The sequence below is a fragment of the Triticum urartu genome, chromosome 7A (assembly GCF_056163025.1).
Source record: "Triticum urartu cultivar PI428250 chromosome 7A, HENAU_Tu73, whole genome shotgun sequence".
NCBI classification, from domain to species: Eukaryota; Viridiplantae; Streptophyta; class Magnoliopsida; order Poales; family Poaceae; genus Triticum; species Triticum urartu.
The window spans coordinates 22911896-22928020 of NC_141879.1; the positions used below are offsets into that span (position 1 = coordinate 22911896).

At 45.0% G+C, this 16125-nt stretch overlaps 1 protein-coding gene across 1 annotated transcript in view; it reads right to left on the reverse strand.

The window, feature by feature from the left end:
• Positions 1 to 16125, reverse strand: part of LOC147957115 (uncharacterized) — a 113503-nt gene that overhangs the window by 61125 nt on the left and 36253 nt on the right. The window lies entirely within an intron of this gene.

Consider the following 16125-nt stretch of genomic DNA (forward strand, 5'->3'; position numbering starts at 1 on the left):
TGCACATCTAAGTGAGTGAATCAAGCATAAAGAGAAAAGAAAAAAGACAAAGGAAAATATCCACACGAATCTCGACGTAAGATCAATGCCATAGGACTTAGATGTGCAATACTTATGGCACATCTAGATGTGCTTTAGCAAAACTGAAATTCAAAAACCGTTTTTCATTTTTTGAATGCAAAAGACATGCGTTTTTCGTGAAGCGGCTACAAGGAGGGGCACCCCAAACGGCGCCATTCCATGTCTATCTCAAAGTAGACCCTAGTTTACGGACGGTCGCCAAAAAGCATGCATTTCCGACCCTCGTAGCTACTCCCGGCAATTCGGACCACCTTCGGCCGATTCAGCTGGAACCGGCTGGAATTTGAACTGCGGGTCCTCCATAGCTTGCCCGTTATTTTCACTAAAAATGCTTTTTAGCTTCACAGGTAGGCATTCCATCACAGAATCGACAACAGATTTGCATGGCTCTAACCCTAGCCACGGACGGTCGCCGCGACGAAATCGGCCGGTTTTTGAAAACACCGTAAAAAATTCAAAAAAATCAAAAAAATGGGAGACCTCCGCGTCACATCATCAAATGTGGCCTACCAACTAGCAAAAATACTAAACTTGCAATACCGGCCTTTTCTTGAGAAAGTGTTCTCAAAAACGACCTACCACGAACGAAGATTCATGGCTTTCAAGCCAAACTAGCAATGATATGGCCGCATCCGTTGAATAGTTTCTGATAATATGCCCAAATTGGGCGCATGCCTCCGTCTTGTGATGGCAAACAATGTTGCCAAAGCGAGGCTCCAACTTGTTTAACAAAAAAACCGTTTTTTATTTTTTGAATGCAAAAGACATGCGTTTTTCGTGAAGCGGCTACAAGGAGGGGCACCCCAAACGGCGCCATTCCATGTCTATCTCAAAGTAGACCCTATTTTACGGACGGTCGCCAAAAAGCATGCATTTCCGACCCTCGTAGCTACTCCCGGCAATTCGGACCACCTTCGGCCGATTCAGCTGGAACCGGCTGGAATTTGAACTGCGGGTCCTCCATAGCTTGCCCATTATTTTCACTAAAAATGCTTTTTAGCTTCACAGGTAGGCATTCCATCACAGAATCGACAACAGATTTGCACGGCTCAAACCCTAGCCACGGACGGTCGCCGCGACGAAATCGGTCGGTTTTTGAAAACACCGTAAAAAATTCAAAAAAAAATCAAAAAAATGGGAGACCTCCGCGTCACATCATCAAATGTGGCCGACCAACTAGCAAAAATACTAAACTTGCAATACCGGCCTTTTCTTGAGAAAGTGTTCTCAAAAACGACCTACCACGAACGAAGATTCATGGCTTTCAAGCCAAACTAGCAATGATATGGCCGCATCCGTTGAATAGTTTCTGATAATATGCCCAAATTGGGCGCATGCCTCCGTCTTGTGATGGCAAACAATGTTGCCAAAGCGAGGTTCCAACTTGTTTAACAAAAAAACCGTTTTTCATTTTTTGGATGCAAAAGACATGCGTTTTTCGTGAAGCGGCTACAAGGAGGGGCACCCCAAATGGCGCCATTCCATGTCTATCTCAAAGTAGACCCTATTTTACGGACGGTCGCCAAAAATCATGCATTTCCGACCCTCGTAGCTACTCCCGGCAATTCGGACCACCTTCGGCCGATTCAGCTGGAACCGGCTGGAATTTGAACTGCGGGTCCTCCATAGCTTGCCCATTATTTTCACTAAAAATGCTTTTTAGCTTCACAGGTAGGCATTCCATCACAGAATCGACAACAGATTTGCACGGCTCAAACCCTAGCCACGGACGGTCGCCGCGACGAAATCGGCCGGTTTTTGAAAACACCGTAAAAAATTCAAAAAAAATCAAAAAAATGGGAGACCTCCGCGTCACATCATCAAATGTGGCCTACCAACTAGCAAAAATACTAAACTTGCAATACCGGCATTTTCTTGAAAAAGTGTTCTCAAAAACGACCTACCACGAACGAAGATTCATGGCTTTCAAGCCAAACTAGCAATGATATGGCCGCATCCGTTGAATAGTTTCTGATAATATGCCCAAATTGGGCGCATGCCTCCGTCTTGTGATGGCAAACAATTTTGCCAAAGCGAGGTTCCAACTTGTTTAACAAAAAAAACCGTTTTTCATTTTTTGAATGCAAAAGACATGCGTTTTTCGTGAAGCGGCTACAAGGAGGGGCACCCCAAGCGGCGCCATTCCATGTCTATCTCAAAGTAGACCCTATTTTACGGACGGTCGCCAAAAAGCATGCATTTCTGACCCTCGTAGCTACTCCCGGCAATTCGGACCACCTTCGGCTGATTCAGGTGGAACCGGCTGGAATTTGAACTGCGGGTCCTCCATAGCTTGCCCGTTATTTTCACTAAAAATGCTTTTTAGCTTCACAGGTAGGCATTCCATCACAGAATCGACAACAGATTTGCACGGCTCAAACCCTAGCCACGGACGGTCGCCGCGACGAAATCGGCCGGTTTTTGAAAACACCGTAAAAAATTCAAAAAAAATCAAAAAATGGGAGACCTCCGCGTCACATCATCAAATGTGGCCTACCAACTAGCAAAAATACTAAACTTGCAATACCGGCGTTTTCTTGAAAAATTGTTCTCAAAAACGACCTACCACGAACGAAGATTCATGGCTTTCAAGCCAAACTAGCAATGATATGGCCACATCCGTTGAATAGTTTCTGATAATATGCCCAAATTGGGCGCATGCCTCCGTCTTGTGATGGCAAACAATGTTGCCAAAGCGAGGTTCCAACTTGTTTAACAAAAAAAACCGTTTTTCATTTTTTGAATGCAAAAGACATGCGTTTTTCGTGAAGCGACTACAAGGAGGGGCACCCCAAACGGCTCCATTCCATGTCTATCTCAAAGTAGACCCTATTTTACGGACGGTCGCCAAAAAGCATGCATTTCTGACCCTCGTAGCTGTTGGGGAACGTAGCATAAATTCAAAATTTTCCTACGTGTCACCAAGATCTATCTATGGAGTCATCTAGCAACGAGGGAGGAGTGGATCTACATACCCTTGTAGATCGCGCGCGGAAGCGTTCAAAAGAACGGGGTTGATGGAGTCGTACTCGTTGTGATCCAAATCACCGATGATCCTAGCGCCGAACGGACGGCACCTCCGCGTTCAACACACGTACGGAGCAGCGACGTCTCCTCCTTCTTGATCCAGCAAGGGGGAAGGAGAGGTTGATGGAGATCCAGCAGCACGACGGCGTGGTGGTGGAAGTAGCGGGATTCCAACAGGGCTTCGCCAAGCGCTGCGGAAGGAGGGAGATGTGTCATGGGAGGGAGAGGGAGGCGCCAGGGCTTAGGTTTGGTTGCCCTCCCTTCCCCCGACTATATATAGGGCCAAGGGAGAGGGGGGAGGCGCAGCCTTGGCCCTTCCTCCAAGGAAGGGTGCAGCCAGGGAGGAGTCCCTCCTCCCCAAGGCACCTCGGAGGTGCCTTCCCCTTTTAGGACTCTTCCTCTCCCTTGATTCTTGGCGCATGGGCCTCTTGGGGCTGGTGCCCTTGGCCCATATAGGCCAAGGCGCACCCCCTACAGCCCATGTGGACCTCCCGGGCAGGTGGCCCCACCCGGTGGACCCACGGGACCCTTCCGGTGGTCCCGGTACAATACCGGTGACCCCGAAACTTGTCCTGATGGCTGAAACAGCACTTCCTATATGTAATTCTTTACCTCCGGACCATTCCGGAACTCGTCGTGACGTCCGAGATCTCATTCGGGACTCCGAACAACTTTCGGGTTACCGCATACTAATATCTCTATAACCCTAGCGTCACCGAACCTTAAGTGTGTAGACCCTACGGGTTCGGGAGACATGCAGACATGACCGAGATGACTCTCCGGTCAATAACCAACAGCGGGATGTGGATACCCATGTTGGCTCCCACATGTTCCACGATGATCTCATCGGATGAACCACGATGTCAAGGACTTAATCAATCCTGTATACAATTCCCTTTGTCTAGCGGTACGATACTTGCCCGAGATTCGATCGTCGGTATCCTGATACCTTGTTCAATCTCGTTACCGGCAAGTCTCTTTACTCGTTCCGTAACACATCATCCCGTGATCAACTCCTTGATCACATTGTGCACATTATGATGATGTCCTACCGAGTGGGCCCAGAGATACCTCTCCGTTTACACGGAGTGACAAATCCCAGTCTCGATTCGTGCCAACCCAACAGACACTTTCGGAGATACCTGTAGTGTACCTTTATAGCCACCCAGTTACGTTGTGACGTTTGGCACACCCAAAGCATTCCTACGGTATCCGGGAGTTGCACAATCTCATGGTCTAAGGAAATGATATTTGACATTAGAAAAGCTTTAGCATACGAACTACATGATCTTGTGCTAGGCTTAGGATTGGGTCTTTGTCCATCACATCATTCTCCTAATGATGTGATCCCGTTATCAATGACATCCAATGTCCATGGTCAGGAAACCGTAACCATCTATTGATCAACGAGCTAGTCAACTAGAGGCTTACTAGGGACATGGTGTTGTCTATGTATCCACACATGTATCTGAGTTTCCTATCAATACAATTCTAGCATGGACAATAAACGATTATCATGAACAAGGAAATATAATAATAACTAATTTATTATTGCCTCTAGGGCATATTTCCAACAGTCTACCACTTGCACTAGAGTCAATAATCCAGTTCACACCGATATGTGATTAACACTCAAGGTCACATCCCCATGTGACTAACACCCAAAGAGTCTACTAGAGTCAATAATCTAGTTCACATTACCATGTGATTAATACTCAATGAGTTCTCGGTTTGATCATGTTATGCTTGTGAGAGATGTTATAGTCAACGGATCTGAACTTTTTAGATCCGTGTGTGCTTTACAAATCTCTATGTCATCTCCTAGATGCAGCTACCACGTTCTATTTGGAGTTATTCCAAACAACTGTTCTACTATACGAATCCAGTTTACTACTCAGAATAATCTGGATTAGTGTCAAAGTTTGCATCGGCGTAACCCTTTACGACGAACTCTTTTACCACCTCCATAATCGAGAAAATTCCTTAGTCCACTAGTTACTAAGGATAACTTTGACCGCTGTCCTGTGATCCATTCTTGGATCACTCTTGTACCCCTTGACTGACTCATGGCAAGGCACACTTCAGGTGCGGTACACAGCATAGCATACTGTAGAGAGCCTATGATAAAAGCATAGGGGACGACCTTCGTCCTTCCTCTTTCTTCTGCCGTGGTCGAGCTTTAAGTCTTAACTTCATACCTTACAACTCAGGCAAGAACTCCTTCTTTGACTGATCCATCTTGAACGCCTTCAAGATCATGTCAAGGTATGTGCTCATTTGAAAGTACCATTAAGAATTTTTTGATCTATCCTAATAGACCTTGATGCTCAATGTTCAAGTAGCTTAATCCAGGCTTTCTATTGAAAAACACTTTCCAAATAACCCTATATGCTTTCCAGAAATTCTACGTCATTTTTGATCAACAATATGTCAACATATATTTATTAGAAATTCTATAGTGCTCCCACTCACTTCTTTGGAAATACAAGTTTCTCATAAACTTTGTATACACCCAAAATCCTTGATCATCTCATCAAAGCATACATTCCAACTCCGAGATGCTTACTCCAGTCCTTAGAAGGATTGCTGGAGCTTTGCATACTTATTAGCATCTTTCAGGATTGACAAAACCTTCCGGTTGTATCACATACAACCTTTCCTCAAGAAAATCGTCGAGGAAACAATGTTTTGACATCCTATCTGCAAGATTTCATAAATAATGCAGTAATCGCTAATATAATTCCAACAGACTCTTAGCGTCGCTACGAGTGAGAAAGTCTCATCGTAGTCAACTCCTTGAACTTCTCGGAAAACATCTTAACGACAAGTCGAGCTTTCTTAATGGTGACATTTACCATCATTGTCCGTCTTCCTTTTAAAATTCATATGTACCTAACAGCCTTACGACCATCAAGTAGTTCTCCCAAAGTCTACACTTTGTTTTCATATGTGGATCCTCCCTCGGATTATATGGCCTCAAGCCATTTTGGAATCCAGGCCCACCATCGCTTCTCCATAGCTCGTAGGTTCATTGTTGTCTAGCAACATGACTTCCAAGACAGGATTACGTACCACTCTGAAGTAGTACGCATCCTTGTCATCCCACGAGGTTTGGTAGTGACTTGATCTGAAGTTTCATGATCACTATCATAAGCTTCCACTTCAATTGGTGTAGGTGCCACAGGCACAACTCCTGTGCCCTGCCACACACTAGTTGAAGAGACGGTTCAATAACCTCATCAAGTCTCCACCATCCTCCCACTCAATTCTTTCGAGAGAAACTTTTCCTCGAGAAAGGACCCGATTCCAGAAACAATCCCTTATTGCTTTCGGATCTGAGACAGGAGGTATATCCAACTGTTTTGGGTGTCCTATGAAGATGCATTTATCCGCTTTGGGTTCGAGCTTATCAGCCTGAAACTTTGTCACATAAGCGTCGCAGCCCCAAACTTTTAAGAAATGACAGCTTAGGTTTCCCTAAACCATAGTTCATACGGTGTCATCTCATCGGAATTACGTGGTGCCCTATTTAAAGTGAATGTGGTTGTCTTTAATGCCTAACCCATAAACTATCGTGGTAATTCGATAAGAGACATCATGGTATGCATCATATCCAATAGGGTGCAGTTATGATGTTCGGACATCACACTACGGTGTTCCAGGCTGTATTAGTTGTGAAACAATTTCCACAATGTCTTAATTCTGTGCCAAACTCGTAATTCAGATATTCATCTCTATGATCATATCATAGATATTTTATCCTCTTGTCACGACGATCTTTCAACTTCACCCTGAAATTACTTGAACCTTTCAATAATTCAGACTCGTGATTCATCAAGTAAATATACTCAACATCTACTCAAATCATCTGTGAATTAAGAACATAACGATATCCACTACATGCCTCAGCACTCATTGGACTGCACACATCAAAATGTATTACTTCCAACAAGTTGCTTTCTAGTTCCATTTTACTGAAAACGAGGCTTTCAGTCATCTTGCCCATGTGGTATGATTTGCATGTCTCAAGTGATTCAAAATCAAGTCAGTCCAAATGATCCATCTGTATAGAGTTTCTTCATGCATGTCTACCAACAAACATGGTTCGCATGTCTCAATCCTTTCAAAAATGAGTGAGTCCAAAGATCCATCAACATGGAGCTTCTTCATGCGTTTTATACCGATATGACTTAAGTGGCAGTGCCACAAGAAGGTGGTAATATCATTACTATCTTATATCTTTTGGCATGAACATGTGTATCACTATGATCGAGATTCAATGAACCATTCATTTTAGGTGCAAGACCATTGAAGGTATTATTCAAATAAACAGAGTAACCGTTATTCTCCTTAAATGAATAACCGTATTGCGATAGACATAATCCAATCATGTCTATGCTCAACGCAAACGCCAATCTCGATGGTAGAGGGAGCATGCGATGCTTGATCATATCAACATTGGAAGCATTTCCAACACATATCGTCAGCTCACCTTTAGCTAGTCTCCGTTTATTCCGTAGCTTTTATTTCGAGTTACTAACACTTAGCAACCGAACCGGTATCTAATACACTGGTGCTACTAGGAGTACTAGTAAAGTACACATCAACACAATGTATATCCAATATACTTCTATCGACCTTGCCAGCCTTCTCATCTACCAAGTATCTAGGGTAATTCTGCTCCAGTGGCTGTTCCCCTTATTACAGAAGCACTTAGTCTCGGGTTTGGGTTCAACCTTGGGTTTCTTTACTAGAGCAGCAGCTGAATTGCCATTTCATGAAGTATCCCTTCGTGCCCTTGCCCTTCTTGAAACTAGTGGTTTCACCAACCATCAACAATTGATGCTCCTTCTTGATTTCTACTTTTGTGGTGTCAAACATCGCGAATATCTCAAGGATCATCATATATGTCCCTGATAGTTCATCGCAAAGCTCTAGCAGCTTGGTGGTAATGACTTCGGAGAAACATCACTATCTCATTTGGAAGATCAACTCCCACTTGATTCAAATGATTGTTGTACTCAGACAATCTGAGCACAAGCTCAACAATTGAGATTTTCTCCCTTAGTTTGTAGGCTAAGAAAATCGTCGGAGGTCTTATACCTCTTGACGTGGGCACGAACCTGAAATCCCAATTTCAGCCCTCGAAACATCTCATATGTTTCGCGACGTTTCAAAACGTCTTCGGTGCCTCAACTCTAAGCCGTTTAACTGAACTATCACGTAGTTATCAAAATGTGTATGTCAGATGTTCGCAACATCCACAGACGATGTTCGAGGTCCAGCACACTGAGCGGTGCATTAAGTACATAAGCCTTCTATGAAGCAATGAGGACAATCCTCAGTTTACGGACCTAGTCCGCATAATTGCTACTATCAACTTTCAACTGAATTTTCTCTAGGAACATATCTAAACAGTAGAACTGAAGCGCGAGCTATGACATAATTTGCGAAGACCTTTTGACTATGTTCAGGATAATTAAGTTCATCTTATGAACTCCCACTCAGATAGACATCCCTCTAGTCATCTAAGTGATTACATGATCCGAGTCAACTAGGTCGTGTCCGATCATCACGTGAGACGGACTAGTCAACATCGGTGAACATCTTCATGTTGATCGTATCTACCATACGACTCATGCTCGACCTTTCGGTCTCTTGTGTTCCGAGGCCATGTCTGTACATGCTAGGCTCGTCAAGTCAACCTAAGTGTTTTGCGTGTGTAAATCTGTCTTACACCCGTTGTATGTGAACGTAAGAATCTATCACACCCGATCATCACGTGGTGCTTCGAAACGACGAACTTTCGCAACGGTGCACAGTTAGGGGGAACACCTTCTTGAAATTTTAGTGAGGGATCATCTTATTTACTACCGTCGTTCTAAGCAAATAAGATGCATAAACATGATAAACATCACATGCAATCAAATAGTAGTGACGTGATATGGCCAATATCATATAGCTCCTTTGATCTCCATCTTGGGGCTCCATGATCATCTTGTCACCGGCATGACACCATGATCTCCATCATCGTGTCTTCTTGAAGTTGTCTCGTCATCTATTACTTCTACTACTATGGCTAACGTTTTAGCAATAAAGTAAAGTAATTACATGACGTTTAAGTTGACTCGCAGGTCATAAATAAATTAAGACAACTCCTATGGCTCCTGCCGGTTGTCATACTCATCGACATGCAAGTCGTGATTCCTATTACAAGAACATGATCAATCTCATACATCACATATATCATTCATCACATCCTTTTGGCCATATCACATCACATAGCATACCCTGCAAAAACAAGTTAGACGTCCTCTAATTGTTGTTTGCATGTTTTACGTGGCTGCTATGGGTTTCTAGCAAGAACGTTTCTTACCTACGCAAAAACCACAACGTGATATGCCAATTGCTATTTACCCTTCATAAGGACCCTTTTCATCGAATCCGATCCGACTAAAGTGGGAGAGACAGACACCCGCTAGCCACCTTATGCAACTAGTGCATGTCAGTCGGTGGAACCAGTCTCACGTAAGAGTACGTGTAAGGTTGGTCCGGGCCGCTTCATCCCACAATGCCGCTGAATCAAGATTGGACTAGTAACGGTAAGCATATTGAAGAAAATCAACGCCCACAACTACTTTGTGTTCTACTCGTGCATAGAAACTACGCATAGACCTAGCTCATGATGCCACTGTTGGGGAACGTAGCATAAATTCAAAATTTTCCTACGTGTCACCAAGATCTATCTATGGAGTCATCTAGCAACAAGGGAGGAGTGGATCTACATACCCTTGTAGATCCCGCGCGGAAGTGTTCAAGAGAACGGGGTTGATGGTGTCGTACTCGTCGTGATCCAAATCAACGACGATCCTAGCGCCGAACGGACGGCACCTCCGCGTTCAACACACGTACGGAGCAGCGACGTCTCCTCCTTCTTGATCCAGCAAGGGGGAAGGAGAGGTTGATGGAGATCCAGCAGCACGACGGCGTGGTGGTGGAAGTAGCGGGATTCCAACAGGGTCGCCAAGCGCTGCGGGAGGAGGGAGATGTGTCATGGGAGGGAGAGGGAGGCGCCAGGGCTTAGGTTTGGTTGCCCTCCCTTCCCCCCACTATATATAGGGCCAAGGGAGAGGGGGGAGGCGCAGCCTTGGCCCTTCCTCCAAGGAAGGGTGCGGCCAGGGAGGAGTCCCTCCTCCCCAAGGCACCTCGGAGGTGCCTTCCCCTTTTAGGACTCTTCCTCTCCCTTGATTCTTGGCGCATGGGCCTCTTGGGGCTGGTGCCCTTGGCCCATATAGGCCAAGGCGCACCCCCTACAGCCCATGTGGACCTCCCGGGCAGGTGGCCCCACCCGGTGGACCCACGGGACCCTTCCGGTGGTCCCGGTACAATACCGGTGACCCCGAAACTTGTCCTGATGGCTGAAACAGCACTTCCTATATGTAATTCTTTACCTCCGGACCATTCCGGAACTCGTCGTGACGTCCGAGATCTCATTCGGGACTCCGAACAACTTTCGGGTTACCGCATACTAATATCTCTATAACCCTAGCGTCACCGAACCTTAAGTGTGTAGACCCTACGGGTTCGGGAGACATGCAGACATGACCGAGATGACTCTCCGGTCAATAACCAACAGCGGGATGTGGATACCCATGTTGGCTCCCACATGTTCCACGATGATCTCATCGGATGAACCACGATGTCAAGGACTTAATCAATCCTGTATACAATTCCCTTTGTCTAGCGGTACGATACTTGCCCGAGATTCGATCGTCGGTATCCTGATACCTTGTTCAATCTCGTTACCGGCAAGTCTCTTTACTCGTTCCGTAACACATCATCCCGTGATCAACTCCTTGATCACATTGTGCACATTATGATGATGTCCTACCGAGTGGGCCCAGAGATACCTCTCCGTTTACACGGAGTGACAAATCCCAGTCTCGATTCGTGCCAACCCAACAGACACTTTCGGAGATACCTGTAGTGTACCTTTATAGCCACCCAGTTACGTTGTGACGTTTGGCACACCCAAAGCATTCCTACGGTATCCGGGAGTTGCACAATCTCATGGTCTAAGGAAATGATATTTGACATTAGAAAAGCTTTAGCATACGAACTACATGATCTTGTGCTAGGCTTAGGATTGGGTCTTTGTCCATCACATCATTCTCCTAATGATGTGATCCCGTTATCAATGACATCCAATGTCCATGGTCAGGAAACCGTAACCATCTATTGATCAACGAGCTAGTCAACTAGAGGCTTACTAGGGACATGGTGTTGTCTATGTATCCACACATGTATCTGAGTTTCCTATCAATACAATTCTAGCATGGACAATAAAAGATTATCATGAACAAGGAAATGTAATAATAACTAATTTATTATTGCCTCTAGGGCATATTTCCAACAGTAGCTACTCTCGGCAATTCGGACCACCTTCGGCCGATTCAGCTGGAACCGGCTGGAATTTGAACTGCGGGTCCTCCATAGCTTGCCCGTTATTTTCACTAAAAATGCTTTTTAGCTTCACAGGTAGGCATTCCATCACAGAATCGACAACAGATTTGCACGGCTCAAACCCTAGCCACGGACGGTCGCCGCGACGAAATCGGCCGGTTTTTGAAAACACCGTAAAAAATTCAAAAAAAATCAAAAAAATGGGAGACCTCCGCGTCACATCATCAAATGTGGCCTACCAACTAGCAAAAATACTAAACTTGCAATACCGGCCTTTTCTTGAGCTACTCGGTATGATTTTAACCATGAGTTCTACAAAGTTTACAAAAAAACCCTATTTTTTTCTACACCCAAACCCAAAAGGATTTCCCTCCCACACCAAAATTTTCCCTCCACCAAAATTTCCCTCAACCAAAATTTCCCTCCACTCCCTCTCCCACTACCAGGCAGGACCCACCACTCCCTCTCCCACTAACACGCGGGATCCCCTCCCCTCCCCTCCCAAAATTTCCCCATTCCCCTCCCCTCTCCCCGACGAACCCTAGCTTCTCCCTCCCCGCTCCGCGCCGCCCCGCTCCCACTCCCTCCATTCCCCACCTCCCCACCCTAGCGCCGCCCCTCCTCTGCTCCGCCCCGCACCTCCCTGCTCTGCACCGCCCCGCTCCCACTCCCTCCCCTCCTCCGTGCCGCGGACTACATCGACGACGGCGGCGGCCACATCGACTACATCAACGACGACAGCGGCTACATCGACGACGACGCGATCGACGACGACCACCGCTGCATCGTCAACATCATCTCCCCCTAGGTACTTCTCCCCTTGATCCATCTCCCCTCCTCTTGTGGATCCACCTCCCCTCTGGTGGATCCATCTCCCCTCTAGTAGATCCCCCTCATGGGTTAGGATATTCTAGGGTTAGGATCTCCTGGTGGTTCGGTAGGTCCTCTAGTTCGGTAGGTCCTCTGGTGGTTCTTGGGGTTAGGGTTCATGTTTATTGTTGCGTGGGGATGATCTCCCTCTAGTTCATGGGGTTAGGGTTAGGGTTCATGGGGTCAGGGTTAGGGTTCATGGGGTCAGGGTTAGGGTTCATGGGGTTAGGGTTAGGACCTCCTGGTGGTTCGTTTGGTCCGCTTCATGGTTTAGGGTTCATGATTTTAGGGATGGGGATGGATGGGGAAGTGGATGATTTTAGGGGATCAACAGCAGCCTTGGAGTGGAGAAGAGGGTTGGGCTAGGTCGGAGAAGAAGAGCTGGGCGGAGCCAACGAGGCTGCAGGGGGAGACAAGCAAGGTGTGATTCTATCGGGGTTTCGGCCGGATCTCCCTCCCTCATGGCGTGGCTGCAGATGGGGATGGATGGGGAAGTGGATGATGTCTAGTTGATGGTGCTTGTATCAGTACTTGCTTGTGTATGGTTCAATTACTCAGCTAGCATAGATGGTGAATTAGGTTTCAAACAGCACTTCGAAAAGAAGCTACTTGCTTCCTTGTTTGTATCAACAGTACTTTCTTGTTTGGTGCCCTTCAATTTCCTTCCTTGTTTGCTTGTTACTGTCGGTAGCACTATGCTTGTTTCTATCAGTAGCACTTTCCATGCTTGCTTGCTTGTATTATGCACTTTGCTTGCTTGCAACTTGGGTTAGTATGAACATGTACTTGATTGCTTGTAGCACTTTGCTATCAGTAGCACTACTGGGGTTTGTAGCAGTGTTCTTCTTTCATGATATGTGCATGAAGCTTGTGTTCTTCTTTCCAGTGAACACGGGAATGCTTAGTATTTATTGTGGTATTGGAATTCCTGCTGTGTTAAGGCAGTATGACTAGTTTTAATATATACTAGATTGGTGCTAGATAATTTTGATTGCTGTAATATACAAGGTTGATTCTAATTGTCAAAATGTCTTAACTTGTGTCATCTAGTCTGTAGCCATTTTTGGTGTGTAGAGACAGCATGATCAATAGTTGAGTATAGTTTTTTCATCTGCTTTTGTACTGTTGCAAGTATAGTTGTTTCATGCTTTACCAGTGGCAACATCTAGTTGTTTTGAAGGTCCTCATGATATACTCGTCTAGCTTCCTGTCAGACTGTCTAAGCATGTGTACATGACACCAATTCACTAGTTCATGTTGCTTGCTTGCTAGCATACATGTTGCTTGCTGGCATACATGCTTAATTAGGGTTTCCATCAGCATTACTTGTTGTATCACTAGCACTTGGAGAAGAATCTACTTGCTTGCTTATTAATTAGCATTTGTATCAATAGTACTTGCTTCCTTCTCTTCATTTTCCTTCATTGCTTGCTTGTTTCTATCAGTAGCACTTTGCTTGCTTGCTTGTATTAGTAGCACTTATGCACTTTGCTTACTTGCTCCTAGTGTACATGCATGCTTGTTTGGTGCACTTACATGTTTTCTTAATTAATAACACTAGATCACTGTATTGTTTATCCATCAAGTTTGTTTCACATGTATTACATGTATGTGCATGATGGTCCAAATGCTTTCCTTTATTGATACAAGTGCATCATTTTACTTTATCCCTGTTGTATCTGATTGTTGTTTATTCTATTTTGCAAGCACCACCTCAAGATCATCCATGGCAAGGAGGACAAGGTCAAGCATGAGGCCAACCGTTGGTATGCAACTTGCTCCTTGTGGCCAGTTTCATAAAATCTGTGTCTTAATATGCTAAGTGAAATGTATTGCTGCAATCTGAATAAGCTGGCTTAATTGTGCCTGTGTGATGTTAGTCTTCCTTACCTGAATAACTAGGATTAAATGATAATAAAATTTCATAAGATATGTTTGGCTTCCTGTCCATGCATTCCAAACATTCACCTAATAGTTATGTTTCCTGTATCATGCAAAGAAGAGCCTCTCACCGAGTACGAGAAGGTTAGGGCTAGAAATATCATGAGGAACAATCGGATGTTCCAGTCCCTTGGCATCGGTGCAATAGCGTCGATGATTAGGAAAACAAATGGTGTACAAGAAGGTAGAAGTGATGAGGTTCAAGATGGTAGAGGAGTTATCAATGATGACCCAGAGTACAATCCTAAGGAGGATGAAGTTATTGATGGAGAGGAGTGGATGATGTTGTAGTCAACAAGATTGTTAAGGTGCAAACTCTATCTTGCTTGGAGGGTTGGGGTTCTGTTATTCTATGTTATTCCTTGTGCTCACATATTTCTCTTGTGATCTAATGCTTTTTTCCGTGTTGTTTATACGAGGCACTGAAGGAATCTAGGACGAAGAGGCCTGGTGTTAAGAAGACAGTCAGCAAGAAGCACAAGAGCTCAGAAACATCTCCTGCAATGCCTCCAGGAAGGGTGATGGCCCCAGCTCCAGGACAAAAAAAGAGGATCCTGGAACCTGATGAACCTGCCCTTGATAGAGTCACAAGGCAGAAAGCAAGGATGGCGACTGCAACGGACCATCAGGAAAGTATGTTGCTCATGGACTCTCAGACCTCGGTGCAAACGGGTGATGAGTTGCCGCCCATGGATGAAGGAACCACTCTCAGCATGGATGGAAATGGCACTGTCTGCCTAGATGAAGCAGGGACCATTTGCATTGATGAAGCAGGCACTGTCCACACAGACCTCAACCCTGTTGCACCTTCTATTGACAGGAACGCTGTCATCAATGAAGAAGAACAGCAGCTTGTGCTTCAATCAGGCAAGTTGACCTTTGCAATGCTATCTTTTACTAGTGCATTTTCCAAATGGAATGATCATGTATGCTTTTGTTGATTCCTGCATTTGTCGATTTCTATTCTAATTTATGAGTTTAGTTTCATTTTCAGATGCAATGACTCCCAAGACTAGACTTAGAAAGGGCAGAGGGCTAGAGAGGATCACCAAGTCGCTTGGTAGCAAGGTGCCTATCCAAATTGCCAAAGGGATGATTCGTCCAGAGAAGCCTCTGCAGGCAGTAAAGCTTGCTTCTGAGTGTGGACTCGTTGCAAAAAGCCATCTTCCGGTTCTTCCTCACTTCAAGCTATACAAAAAAATGCTAGTCTATTGGAGAACTACATTGGGAAAGTTGCTGTAAGCTACTTGTTTCATAGTTAATGTGCTATCTATTTTCTGTTACACCTATGCATGATCACTAATATTGTTCCTACCTTGTTTGCTATCTTGGTAGGCAAATTTTGAGATTAACACGGACTCGGAGACCATCAAGACCTCGTGCAAAGATATTCTGCAGAAATATTCAAAGAACAGACGCCATCAGATCAAGAAGAAGTATTTTGAAACCGTAGCCGCAAATAAAGTCAGCATTAAGTCTCCGGTGCCTGATCTAATGGATGGTGAATGGCAAGCTCTGGTGGAGATGTGGTCTACCCCAAGACACAAGGTTTGTCTCTGCTTTGTTTGATGCTTTATGTTCTGCACATGATATGCTAGTGCTAGATCATGCTGACAGTATGCTTTTTTGTAGGAAACCTGTTTGTCGAACAAGATGAATCGACAAAAAGTCGTGTACAATCAAAGAACTGGTTCCAGGCACTACACAACACACATTTTTGCCACTGTGAGAACTCTTCTCTAG